Here is a 12,958-nt window from a genome sequence, read left to right on the forward strand (position 1 = left end):
TTTTAACATTTTACTTATCTGTGCAAATTTGTTCACTTCCAAACAACTTTACAACATTTTATAACCTGTTTTTTAATTAATTTCATTTTTACCAGATAGGAAACAAAAATATCTGAAAATTCTGTCTAATACCAGACACTCAGAAATTCTATTTATAATAAAAATAATAATGACAATGATAATCAATACCATTTACTGTGTATTTATGATATGCTAGGCACTTTTCTCCCCCACGCGTCTGTCAGTTTGTCATACTGTGGGGGCTTGCATGTTGCTCTGGTGCTGGAAGCTATACTACCGGCATTCAAATACCAGCAGGGTCACCCATGGTGGACAGATTTCGGCAGAACTTCCAGACTAAGACAGACTAGGAGGAAGGACCAGGTAGTCTACTGCTGAAATGAATTAGCCAGTGAATGCCTTGCGAATCGTAGCAGAACATTGCTGATATAGGGCCAGATGATGAGCCCCTCAGGTTGGAAGCCACACGAAATACAACTGCAGAAGAGCTGCTTCCTCAAAGTAGAGTCAACCTTAATGACGAGGATGGACTCAAATTTTCAGGACCTTCATTTGCTCATGTGGCACGATGCAAAATGAGAAGAAACAGCTGCAAACATCCACTAGTAATTGGAACATGGAATGTATGAAGTATGAATCTAGGAAAATTAGAAGTCGTCAAAAATGAAATGGAATGCATAAAGTTCGATATCCTAGGCATTAGTGACCTGAAATAGACCGGTGTTGGTCATTTTGAATCAGACAATCATATATGGTCTACTATGTTGGCAATGACAACTTGAAGAAGAATGGCATTGCATTCATCGCAAAAAGAACATTTCAAGATCTATCCTGAAGTACAATGCTGTCAGTGACTAGATAACATCCATACACCTACAGGAAGACCAGTTAATACGACGATTATTCAAATTTACACACCAACTATTGAGGCCAAAGATGAAGAACTTGAAGATCTTTACCAACTTCTGCACTCTGAAATTGCTCAAAAATACAATCAGGATGCATTAATAACTACTGGTAATTTCAATATGAAAGTTAGAAACAAAGAAGAAGGATCGCTAGTTGGAAAATATGGCCTTGGTGATAGAAATGATGTTGGAGATCGCATGATAAAATTTTGAGAGGCCAACAACTTCTTCATTGCAAATACCTTTTCACCAACATAAACAGCAACTATATATGTGGACCTCACCATATGGAATACACAGGAAATCAAATCCACTACATCTGTGGAAAGAGACAATGAAAAAGCTCAGTATCGCCAGTCAGAAAAAGGTCAGGGGCCAACTGAGGAACTGACCATCAACTACTCATATGCAAGTTCAAGTGGAAGCTGAAGAGAATTAGACAAAGTCCACAAGAGCCAAAGTACGACCTTGAGTATGTCCCGCCTGAATTTAGAGACCATCTCAGAAATACATTCAACACATTGAACACTAACGACTGAAGACTAGATGAGTTGTGGAATGACATCAAGGACATCATACATGAAGAAAGCAAGAGGTCATTAGAAAGAAAGAAAAGATCAAAATGGATGTCGGAAGAGACTGAAACTTGCTCTTGAATGGAGAGTAAAAAAAAAAAATTTTTTTTTTTTAGCTGAGGCAAAGGAAAGAAATGATGAAGAAAAAGAGCTGAAGAGAAGACTTCAAAGGGGGTGTTGAGAAGACAAAGTAAAGTATTATAATTACACGTGCAAAGCGCTGGAGCTAGAAAACCAAAAGGGAAGAACACGCTCAGCATTTCTCAAGCTGAAAGAACTGAAGAAAAAATTCAAGCCCCGAGTTGCAATATTGAAGGATTCTATGGGGAAAATATTAAAAGATGCAGGAAGTATCAAAAGAAGATGGAAAAATACACAGAGCCACTGTACCAAAAAGGATTGGTCAATGTTCAAACATTTCAGGAGGTAACATGATCAGGAACTCATGGTACTGAAGGAAAAAGTCCAAGCTGCACTGAAGGCACTGGCAAAAAAACAAGGCTCCAGAATTAAGGGAATATCAGTTGAGATGTTTCAATACACAGATGCAGCGCTGGAAGTGCTCGCTCGTCTATACCAAGAAATTTGGAAGACAGCTACCGGGCAAACCAAGTGAAAGAGATCCATTTTTATGCCTATCCCCAAGAAAGGTGATCCAACCAAATGTGGAAATTACTGAACAATATCATTAATATCACATGCAAGTAAACTTTTGCTGAAGATCATTCAAAAGTAGCTGCAGCAGTCTATCGACAGGGAACTGCCAGAAATTCAAAGCCAAATTCAGAAGAGGACGTGGAACCAGGGATATATCATTGCTGATGTCAGATGGATCCTGGCTGAAAGCAGAGAATACCAGAAACATGTTTACTTGTGTTTTATTGACTATGAAAACACAGTTGACTGTGTGGATTATAACAAATTATGGATAACATTCTGAAGAACAGCAATTCCAGAACACTTAGTTGTGCTAATGAGGAACCTTTACATAGACCAAGAGGCGGCTAGCTGTTCGGACAGAACAAGGGGATACTGATTGGTTTAAAGTCAGAAAGGGTGTGCGTCAGAGTTGTTTCCTTTCATCATACCTATTCAACCTATATGCTGAGCAGATAGTCCAAGAAGCTGGACTATATGAAGAAGAATGGAGGATCAGGATTGGAGGAAGACTTATTAACAACCTGCCTTATGCAGATGACACAACCTTGCTTGAGCAAAGTGAAGAGGACTTGAAGCACTTACTAAAGAAGATCAAAGACCACAGCCTTCAGTATGGATTGCACCTCAACATAAAGAAAACAAAAATCCTCACAACTGGCCCTCTTTAAAGTGTTAAAAAGCAAAGACGTAACCTTGAAGACTGAGGTGCGCCTGACCCAAGCCATGGTATTTTCAGTCGCCTCATATGCACGCGAAAGCTGGGCAATGAATAAAGACGACGGAAGAAGAGTTGATGTCCTTGAATTGTGGTGCTGGGAAAGAATATTTAATATACCATGGACAGCCAAAAGAATGAAAAATCTGTCTTGGAAGAAGTACACCCAGAATGCTCCTTGGAAGCAAGGATGGCAAGATTTCGCCTCACATACTATGCACATGTTATCAGGAGGGATCAGTCCCTGGAGAAGGACATCACATTTTGTAAAATAGACGGTCAGCAAAAAATAGGAAGATCTTCAACGAGATGGACTGACGCAATGACTACAAGCATTGTGCGGATGGCGCAGGACTGGGCAGTGCTGTGTTCTGTTGTACATAAGGCCATTATGAGTCGGAACTGACTCGATGGCACCTAACAACAACAGGCATTTTTCTAAGTAGTATATATATATTAAGCTCACTTAATTTCATGTAATTTTGTCCTGAGAACATGATGATGAAGTACGTATGATCATCACCATTGCACAGACAAAGAAACTGAAGAGATTAAGAGACAGAACATAAATACAAACCAAAATCAAAGCCCATACTCCTAATCACTGTATCATTGTATCTCAAGTGTCTGAGTTTTTCAGAACCACCTGGGGTATTTTCTCTCATCTTTTAAAACTTTTTCTTGAGGTATAACTCACATATAGTAAACACAAATATCAAGTGTAGTGTAACAACCCAAATCAAGATACTCAGAACATTCTAACACCAAAGGATTTTCCCTCGAACTCCTTCACAAATCAAAATCCTGCCAAGGATAACCACTATTCTTATTTCTATCCCCATAGGTTAGCTTTGCTGTTCTTGAACTTCAAGTAAATGATGTTATTGTTGTTCTTAGGTTTCGTTCGTTCAGTTGGTTCCATCTCATAACGATCGTATGTACGCCAGAACTAAACACTGCCTGGTCCTGCGCCATCCTCACAGCCGTTCCTATGTCTGAGACCATTGTTGCAGCCACTGCATCAATCCATCTGATTGAGGGTCTTCTTTTTCAATGACCTTCTGCTTTACCAAGCACTATGTCTTTCTCCTGGGACTGATCCCTCCTGATAACATGTTCAAAGTATGTGAGACGTAGTCTCAGCATCCTTGCTTTCAAGGAGCATTCTGGTCATACTTCTTCCAAGACAGATTTGTTTCTTCTTTTGGCAGTCCATAGTATATTCAAGATTCTTCGCCAATACCATGATTCAAAGGCGCCAATTCTTCTTCGGTCTTCCTTATGCATTGTCCAGCTTTTGCATGCATATGAGGTGACTGAAAACACCACGGCTTGGGTCAGGCGCACCTTAGTCTTCAAGGTGACATCTTTGTTTTTCAACACTTTAAAGAGTTCTTTTGCAGCAGATTTGGCCAATGCAATACATCATAAATGGAAACACACAAATATATTAATATTTTAATCATTTACTTTACTTAGCACATAATTCTTTGTGTTTAGTTAATAGGCTCGATAAATGTTGAATAAATGCTTAAGGAATGCATGAAGGATCCCTACCCCTGGTAACGCACAAAATCTTCGTAACTATAAATCCATATTTAAATCTGTAAATATATGATAACATCTTACATATGTATGTATATGGTGTGTGTGTGTATGAAAAGCTATACAACAGTTTACCTCTGTAAGAGTACTTATCACACTGTATTGCAAGAGTCTGTTTAGTTGTCTCCCCTGCCAACAGTGAATCCCTCAGGAGCATGGTTGCTATTTTGTTCCTTCCGTATCCCCAACACCCCAACACCAGATTATTGAATTCTGGGAGTTTTTTTATGTACCCTGGATAGAAGTCCTTCGTCTGTTTTAGCTATTTTATTTTTTTTAATGGTGGTAAATATGTACAACCAAATATTTGCCATCTTAACCACTTTTAAGCATACAGTTCAGTGACATTAATTACATTCTCCGTGTTGTGCAACCATCACCACTATCCATTTCCAAAAGTTTCTCATCATCACAAACAGAAACTTAGTATCCTTTCAGCAACGCTTACCCTTTCTCACCTCTCCCAGGTCCCTTAAAAAAAACACATCAAACTTGTTGGCGTTGAGTCGATTCTGACTCAGAGCAACCCTATAGGACAGAGTAGAGCTGCCCCATAGAGTTTCCAAGGAGCGGCTAATGGATTCAAACTGCTGACCTTTTGGTTAGCAGCAAAGCTCTTAACCACTGCACTGCCAGAGCCCCTAGTAACCACTGATAAATTTTTGTCTTTATAAAAACCCAAACTCATGGCCGTGGAGTCGATTCCAACTCATAGCAACCCAATAAGACAGAGTAGAACTGCCCCATAGGGTTTCCAAGGCTGTAATCTTTATGACAGCAAACTGCCACATCTTTTTCCCATGGAGCGGCTGATAGGTTTGAACCCCTGACCTTTTGGTTACCAGCTGAGCGCTTAATCGCTGGGCCACCAGGGCTCCTTTCTGTCTCTTTGCAATTGCTTATTGTAGATATTATATATAAGTGTAGTCATACAATATTTGTTCTTTTGTTTCTGGATTATTTCACTTAGCATGTTTTCAAGGTTCATCGATGTTGTAGCAACTATCATGACTTCATTTCTCTTATCACTGAATATTATTCTATTGTATGGACATACCACAATTTTTTTATCCATTCATCTGTTGATGGGCATTCAGGTTGTTTCCAATTTTTGGTTACTGTGAATAGTGATGCGATGAACATCCCTTGTACAGGTTTTCACTTGAATAACTGTTTTCAGTTCTTTGGGGTATATATCTAGGAGTGGAATTTCTGGCTCATGTGGTAACTCTGTGTTTAACATTTTGAGGAACCACAAAACTGTTTTCCAAGTGGCTGCATAATTTTACATGCCTGTCAGCAAGGTATGAAGATTCTAATTTCTCCACCTCCTCACCATACCAAAAAAAAAAAAAAAAAAACCCCGTTGTCATCGAGTGGATTCCTACTCATAGCAACCCTATAGGACAGAGTAGAACTGCCCCATAGGGTTTCCAAGGAGCGCCTGGTGGATTTGAACTGCCGACCTTTTGGTTAGCAGCCATAGCTCTTAACTACTACACAACCAGGGTTTCCATAATGTCTACAAATTACTCTTAAATTTTTTTTTTAAAAAAATCATATATCTCTATTTTTATGTATAAAGCAAGTGCAGCAACATATTAGTACACCTAGATGAAGTGTATGCAGGTGTTCATTGTATTATTCTTTGACCTTTTGTGTTAGTTTGAAGTATTTCAAATAAAAAAAAATTTTTATCAAAAGTTGTTAAATCCAGAAAATAAACACTTTCAGAATAAAATATTACACAATAACTATATTTAGAGTTAAAATTCATATATCATTTGGAATTAATGACAATCAGGTTTATAATAAGTCAGCTGGAGAAATGGCAGTATAGCCTAGCTCTCCATAATGAGCAATTGAATGATGAGTTATTTGTCATGCGCCATCTAGTGGTAACATTCTGACTTACCATGACTCTGAGGGATTTGAAAACCCTAGTGGTGTAGTGGTTAAGTGCTACAGCTGCTAACCAAGAGGTCAGCAGTTTGAATCCACCAGATGCTCCTTGGAAACTCTATGGGGCAGTTCTACTCTGTCCTATAGGGTCGCTATAAGTCGGAATCGACTCGACGGCAGTGGGTTTGGTTTGGTTGGCTGAAGGATTTCCAATGCATTTGGATTCAACAATTGACTCGTTAAATATTACTGTATTTTTATTGTAACAAATAAATAATGGCTTTTTTTTTTTTGCATGACCATATATCCATATAGTTAAAGGTTATTCCCTCAATTATCAGGATTTGTTCTTGGATGAAGGGCACATCTCCACATAGTCCAGGCTAAAATGCAAGCTAATCTAATACTTAGTAGGACACTCAGTGATCCTCCCAGGAACATGGCAAGATAGACAGTCTTGTGAAGAGTGATCACAGGGTTCGTTTCTTATCTGCCTCCCTATCTTACAGGTGACTTCCAGGAGGCAGCCTCGCATCCCCCTCTCTGATTACTGTGAGACATGGGATTTCCATCTTGCCCTCTCCCTTATGGTACACTTCAAGGTACAAACCACTTAAATGCAGTGTGAAATAGTTGCTCCATGACAGAGTGACTCATTGCTCACATCACCTGTCATCTAGTTCCTCTGACATGTTGTCATCCTGTGGAACAAGGGATGTGGGGAGCTGACACCTTGCCGATCTTGCTTAGGCTGTCTGTGTAAGTAATGTAGTGTGTCTACTTGGACTCACTGTGTCCTTATCTGCTGAAAATATGATGGAGACACAAATTACAACTAACAGTTCCTGCTGCTTACATGCTACTTGATTGGGTGACCAGGTTACTGCCCTTTCTCAAAGTGAAAGGGATTAAGTTAGAATTCCCTGACCTTTTCTGATTTGAGAACCCTTTAAACAGTAGTATAAACTCTGATTTTAAAAATCATTTTATAACTTTTATGTGGTATATGAGAACAAGCACAGTATTAAGTGACTGATTAAATTTGTATCCATTTAAAGATGTGTATTGTATGGAGAGAATGTTGATCTTTAACTTACAATGAACAATATGACTAAGAGGAAAAAACAATTACAAACCTATATAATGGTCAAAACCAACATAGTAGCTCCCAACTTTCAGCTGATTAATAAACCAATTGAGTGACTGAGTCATGGTTGTAATCAGTTAATCTCTACTAACCACTATGCAATACACACTCAAAAACACTCAAAGGGAAATAATATTTTCATTTTCAAAAAGAAAAACAGATGTAATTACCACCTTTAAAATTTTGAACCCCAGGAACAGTTCCACACCCACTCAGAACATTTTTATACCAACAGCTGAAAATTCTGTGCTAGAGGAAAGCATTTCAAAAGAAAGTAATGCCAATTAATAATTTAAAATAGGGCAGAGAATTTGGGTAAATTTTTTGTGACTTACTGATTACAAACACTGCATATACATTTTCCAATCCATTATTAAATTCCGTTGATTTAGACTCATCAAAAACTCTCAAATAAACCCTGGTGGCATAGTGGTTGAGTGCTACAGCTGCAAACCAGAAGGTCGTCAGTTTGAATCCACCAGGTGCTCCTTGGAAACTCTATGGGGCAGTTCTACTCTGTCCTTAGGGTCGCTACGAGTTGGAATCAACTTGATGGTAATGGGTTTGGTTTGAGTTTGGTTTTCTAGTCTAAACTACCTTCGGCTCTGGCCTAAATAATCCCAACATTCTGCTATTTGGGCCATGGCCTCTGTCCAATTTGTTCTTCATACAGCAGCCAGAATGATTTTTTTAATACAAATGTATTAAGGCATAATTGCCACAGAGTGAAATTCACACATCTTAAATACACAATTTAATGAGTTTTGAAAAATGTATACAACCGAGTAACCCATGTACCAATCAAGATAAAGACATAGCATCATCTTAAGTATTTCCTGGTGGATGTCACTGAAAATGGTGGAGTAGGAAATCTGGGGCCTCCTTCACTCCACAAAAGCAATTAATGAGCTGACAGAAACTGTCTGAATCAACTTTTTACTGAACCCTGGAATCTAGCCAAAAACTGACAACAACCAAAGTAAGGCTTAGTGAAGAAAGAGCTAATGCTTTGCCAACAAGAGAGCCCTGTGGCATTTTAAATTGCCCACCTACCATCTCCCACAGCTCATCACCACAACCATGAGAATGGTAGCCCACTCTCCTGGTGGTTTACTATTACCAGAGGGAGCAATGTGGACCCTATTCTCAAAGAATTGTGGTTGTGGGTTTCATCCTGTCTGGTGGCTCACTCAAAAACCTGCCCAAGGACTTGCCTTTGTGTTACCCAGGACTTCAAACCAGTTTGTTCAGGTTCGAGCCCCTGCTGAGAATTTGCATTTCTAACAAGTTCCCAGGGAGTTATACATAAGAATCACCTGGGGATTTTGTTAAAGTGTAGATTCAGATCAGCATATCTGGGGTAGAAATGCAACTTCTCAGCAGGGATTCCAATCAGAATGAACCAGTTTGAAGCCCTGGTTTCACCAGACTTGGTGAATTACCAGGGCTGGGGAAGCTTCTCATGTGGCTTTTGCTGAAGGCATTTAAAGGTCCAAGTATTGACTGCAGCAGCCTGGGGCAAGAGGCTAGAGTAGAAACAAGCAATTTATAGACTGGAAAAGAAGAGGTTGTGAAACGAAATATGTGAAGGAATAAGGCTTTTAAAAGCTCCTGCATATACCAGGGAATCCAGAAGGCCAACCCCATGCCAAGGGCTGGGTGCCTGCTCAGAAAAGGCCCGAGAAGACCCTAAGTTTTCACTCTGGCGGGCCTACAGACTCCATGCAAGCAGAAAGCAAAGGCCAGGGAAATGGTGACAGGGACTTTGGGGCTGATCCTTGGAGCGCCATTTGAAAAAATGAGAACAGGACAACTGAGCAAGAGCAGGCACATTAACAAACTCAACCACAGAGCCACACTTCCCACTTCTACAACAAGGTGAGATACTCAGGACTCATTTCAGTGGGAAACTAGGAACCAGTCTCTGGAGAAAGTCCAAGAGAATGAAGAGTCTATTCAGCAAAACTGAACTGGAGCCACATTCCTCTGAGATTGTATTCTGAGATCTTGATGTTCCCATGCCTGTTGTTGCTAGGAGAAATAACTCTAATTTCTCTTAAATGAGGTGAGAAAAGAAGATACGGGTGAGGGTGGCATTTGCAATCTAATGCCTAGGAAATCTGAGAATATAATGCATTTAAGTAATTTTCATTGCATAAAAGAACAGTCAATTGAATTTTCCAGCCATTTTTCTCTATCAGAACATAGCCACTAGCATGGCATTGTGCCAGCACCAGTACAGCTTTTAAAAAAAAAATCACAGTGTCACCTAGGGAGCTTGACTTTTCTACTGAGAATTTGGACGAAAGTCTAATTTCTAGCTAAATTCAAAGGAGTTCATTATAAAGAGAAAAGAATGCTCAGAATTGGGATTTATCCTTAACTGAACTAGAAACGTTAATGAATATGAATGGGGGAGAGCAAGAGCTCAAATGAACACGAGAGGAAATGAAGAAAATGAGATGGCTCTCTTTAGCTTGCACTTCTCCACATTAAATATCTAAAAATTTCACAACCTGTTCCTCATGTGGTGTACATTTCCAAACTTTTCACCATTCCGAGTGTCCTCCACTGGAGATTATCTAGTGTGTCTTTCAGAGAATGGCACTAAAAACTTACCAAGATAGTCTACATTTTTCCTGAAGAACACAGAAAAGACTAGTGTTCTTACTTCTGCTGATCAAAAATACTTCTGAACAATATACAGCAAAGCATGGAGTGAGTCATGGAGGAAGCTGGGCATTGTACTAGGTGCTGTGGTCCAACAGTGAATGACACAGTCAAGGTCCCTACCTTGAAAGAGCTTATGAGTTTAATTAAAGAGAGAGACCAGAAAGTAGGAATCAAACAAATAAATACAAATGTCAGATAATGATGAGTGCCACAAATAAAATAAAAGAGAGTCATATGATAAAGTAATATGAATAGAGGTACTGGACACATAGAGGGTCCTACTTTCCAAGAAAGGTCACTCTGAAAGGGTGACATTTGAGGTAAGAATCAAATGACAAAGATTAAGGATATATTTTGGAGGTAGAGTCAACAGGATATTACTGCTGCAATAAGGGAAAAAAGAAATCAAACTAAGGAAAAAAAGAAATCTAGGATGATCATTAGATTATGAACACAAGTGACTGGTGGATGGTAGTGCCACGTTACTGCTGGGGAGACAGGGAGAAGAACAGATTTGGGAACGGGGGTATGAATCAGGAGTTGTGTTTTGGAAATGTTGCATTTGAGATTCTATGAGGTGGGGCCAAGATGGTGGAATACTCAGATGCTTCCTGCCATCCCTCTTACAAAAAAAAGGACCTGAAAAAACAAGTGAATTGATTGTATTTAACAATTTGGAGCCATGATCATCAAAGACAAAGTAGAAGAGTAGGACTAAGTGGCAGGGAGAAGGAGAGACAGATCAGAAGCCCTGAAGAAGAGCCAGTTGTGAGGTTGCCAACACCCTCTGACCGAGTCGGCTAGCGAACACATGCTGAGGCCAGCAGTAGCGTTCGGGATGCGTCTCACGATGTCGGGAGAGGCCGGGTGGCGGAGAGTCTGCACAAGCCTCCTAAGCTGGAAAGAAACCGCATTGGACCAGTGTAATTTAAGTGCAAGCATCTTGCCTACCGTGTGGGGTCAAAATATCCCCTCACCTTCCAGGACTTTCACAGGAGAGAAACGTCTCTTTCCCCTCACCCAATCCCCACCGCACTCCGCTCCAACACCAGTCCAACAGTATTCAACAACTTCCACACCCCCTAAGCCTGAACTCAGGGCTAACCTCACCCAAAACATATCACAGCTTTATAGGAAAAAAAAAAAAAAGAGCCCTAAGAGGGGAACTTAGGACTATCCATGCCAAAACCAGTCTCACAGCTTTAAAAAATCACTGCACCCCCTAAACCAGGAACTCAGAACAGGCACTGACCCTTTGCCTAGGCACTGGAATAAAGGGTCCAGGGACTTGTAGCACCCTTCACCACTGCCTAGACCTGAGTGGGCCAATTCAACACTACAGACCCTCATAAGCATAAAGCAACAGGGCATACACCTGAAACCTATTTCCAACTGCAGCAGCCAAGGTGTCCTTGCAGATTCATGACATTTGACACCACCCTGACCATTAAGCAAGGACCTCAACCACCCACATCAGGGGCCTGATGGCTGTGGTATCACCTACTCAATCTATCCATGCACAGTACTGATCTTAGAATAAGTAGTGCCTCTGAGTCCCTAGAGGCAACAGCATTGGGTGCCCAAGGACCAGCTACAAAGCCTGCCTTCCCCCATGTGCTCTAGGGGACAGGGATATGTCCTCCACCCAGGAACTCATGGGCAGCCATCAGCCCCTGCCTTGCTCAGCACATAGAAGCCTACTGCAGCCAGATACCTGTGCCTGCTCTGAATACCCCTACGGAGCACTGAATGTCTAGGACTCTAGGTGAGAGTCTGCACAACACACTTGGTGACTGATGACCTGGACATCTGAGCCACATCTGCACAAGAAAAATGAACAGATTCCTGGACTCACACACCTAGTAGCTGCTCTAACCACCTGGCAACAGGATGTAACAGCTTCAAAAACCAATAAACAAAGAAGATCACACATCCAGCCTACTTGGGCATATATATAAAAAAAAAAGGTAGGACACGGTAAACAAACATACAATAAATAAATATAATAACTCTTTGATGGCTCAGAGAAAACAGTCAATGTCAAATCACGTAAACGAGCAGGTCAAGATGGCTCCAGCAAATGATGAAAATGAAGAACCAGGAAAACTTGTAGAGGAAGAAAAGGTCTTGGGAATACTGGAGTTAGAATTCAAAAGATTAATATACAGAGCATTTCAAGAGATCAGGAAGGAGATCAGGCAAAACTCAGACCAAGCCACAGAATACACAGACAAAGCAATAGAGGAATTCAGAAAAACAATACATTACCAGAACAACAAATTTAATAGGCTGTGAGAAACTATATAGAGACAGCAACTAGAAATCCAAAAGATTAGCAATAAAATATCAGAATTAGATAACTCAGTAGAAGGTCACAGAAGCAGAACTGAGGCAATGGAAGTCAGAATTAGTGAGACTGGGCATAAAGCAGTTGATGCCAACTTATTTGAGGAAAAATCAGAAGAATTTTTTTAAAAAATGAAGAAACTCTAAGAATTATGTGGGACAGCATCAAGAGGAAAAACCTATGAGTGATCAGAGTACCAGAAAATGGGGGATAACAGAAAATCAGAGAGAATTGTTGAAGATTTGCTGGCAGAAAACTTCTCTGCTATCGAGAAAGATGCGAAAATATCTGTCCAAGAATCTCAATGAACTCCACACAGGTTAGATCCCAAAAGAATGTCACCAAGATATTATAATCAAACTTGCCAAAACCAAAGATAGATAGACTCTTCAGCATGGCTATGGA

Source organism: Elephas maximus, chromosome X (assembly GCF_024166365.1).
Source record: "Elephas maximus indicus isolate mEleMax1 chromosome X, mEleMax1 primary haplotype, whole genome shotgun sequence".
Lineage (NCBI taxonomy): Eukaryota > Metazoa > Chordata > Mammalia > Proboscidea > Elephantidae > Elephas > Elephas maximus.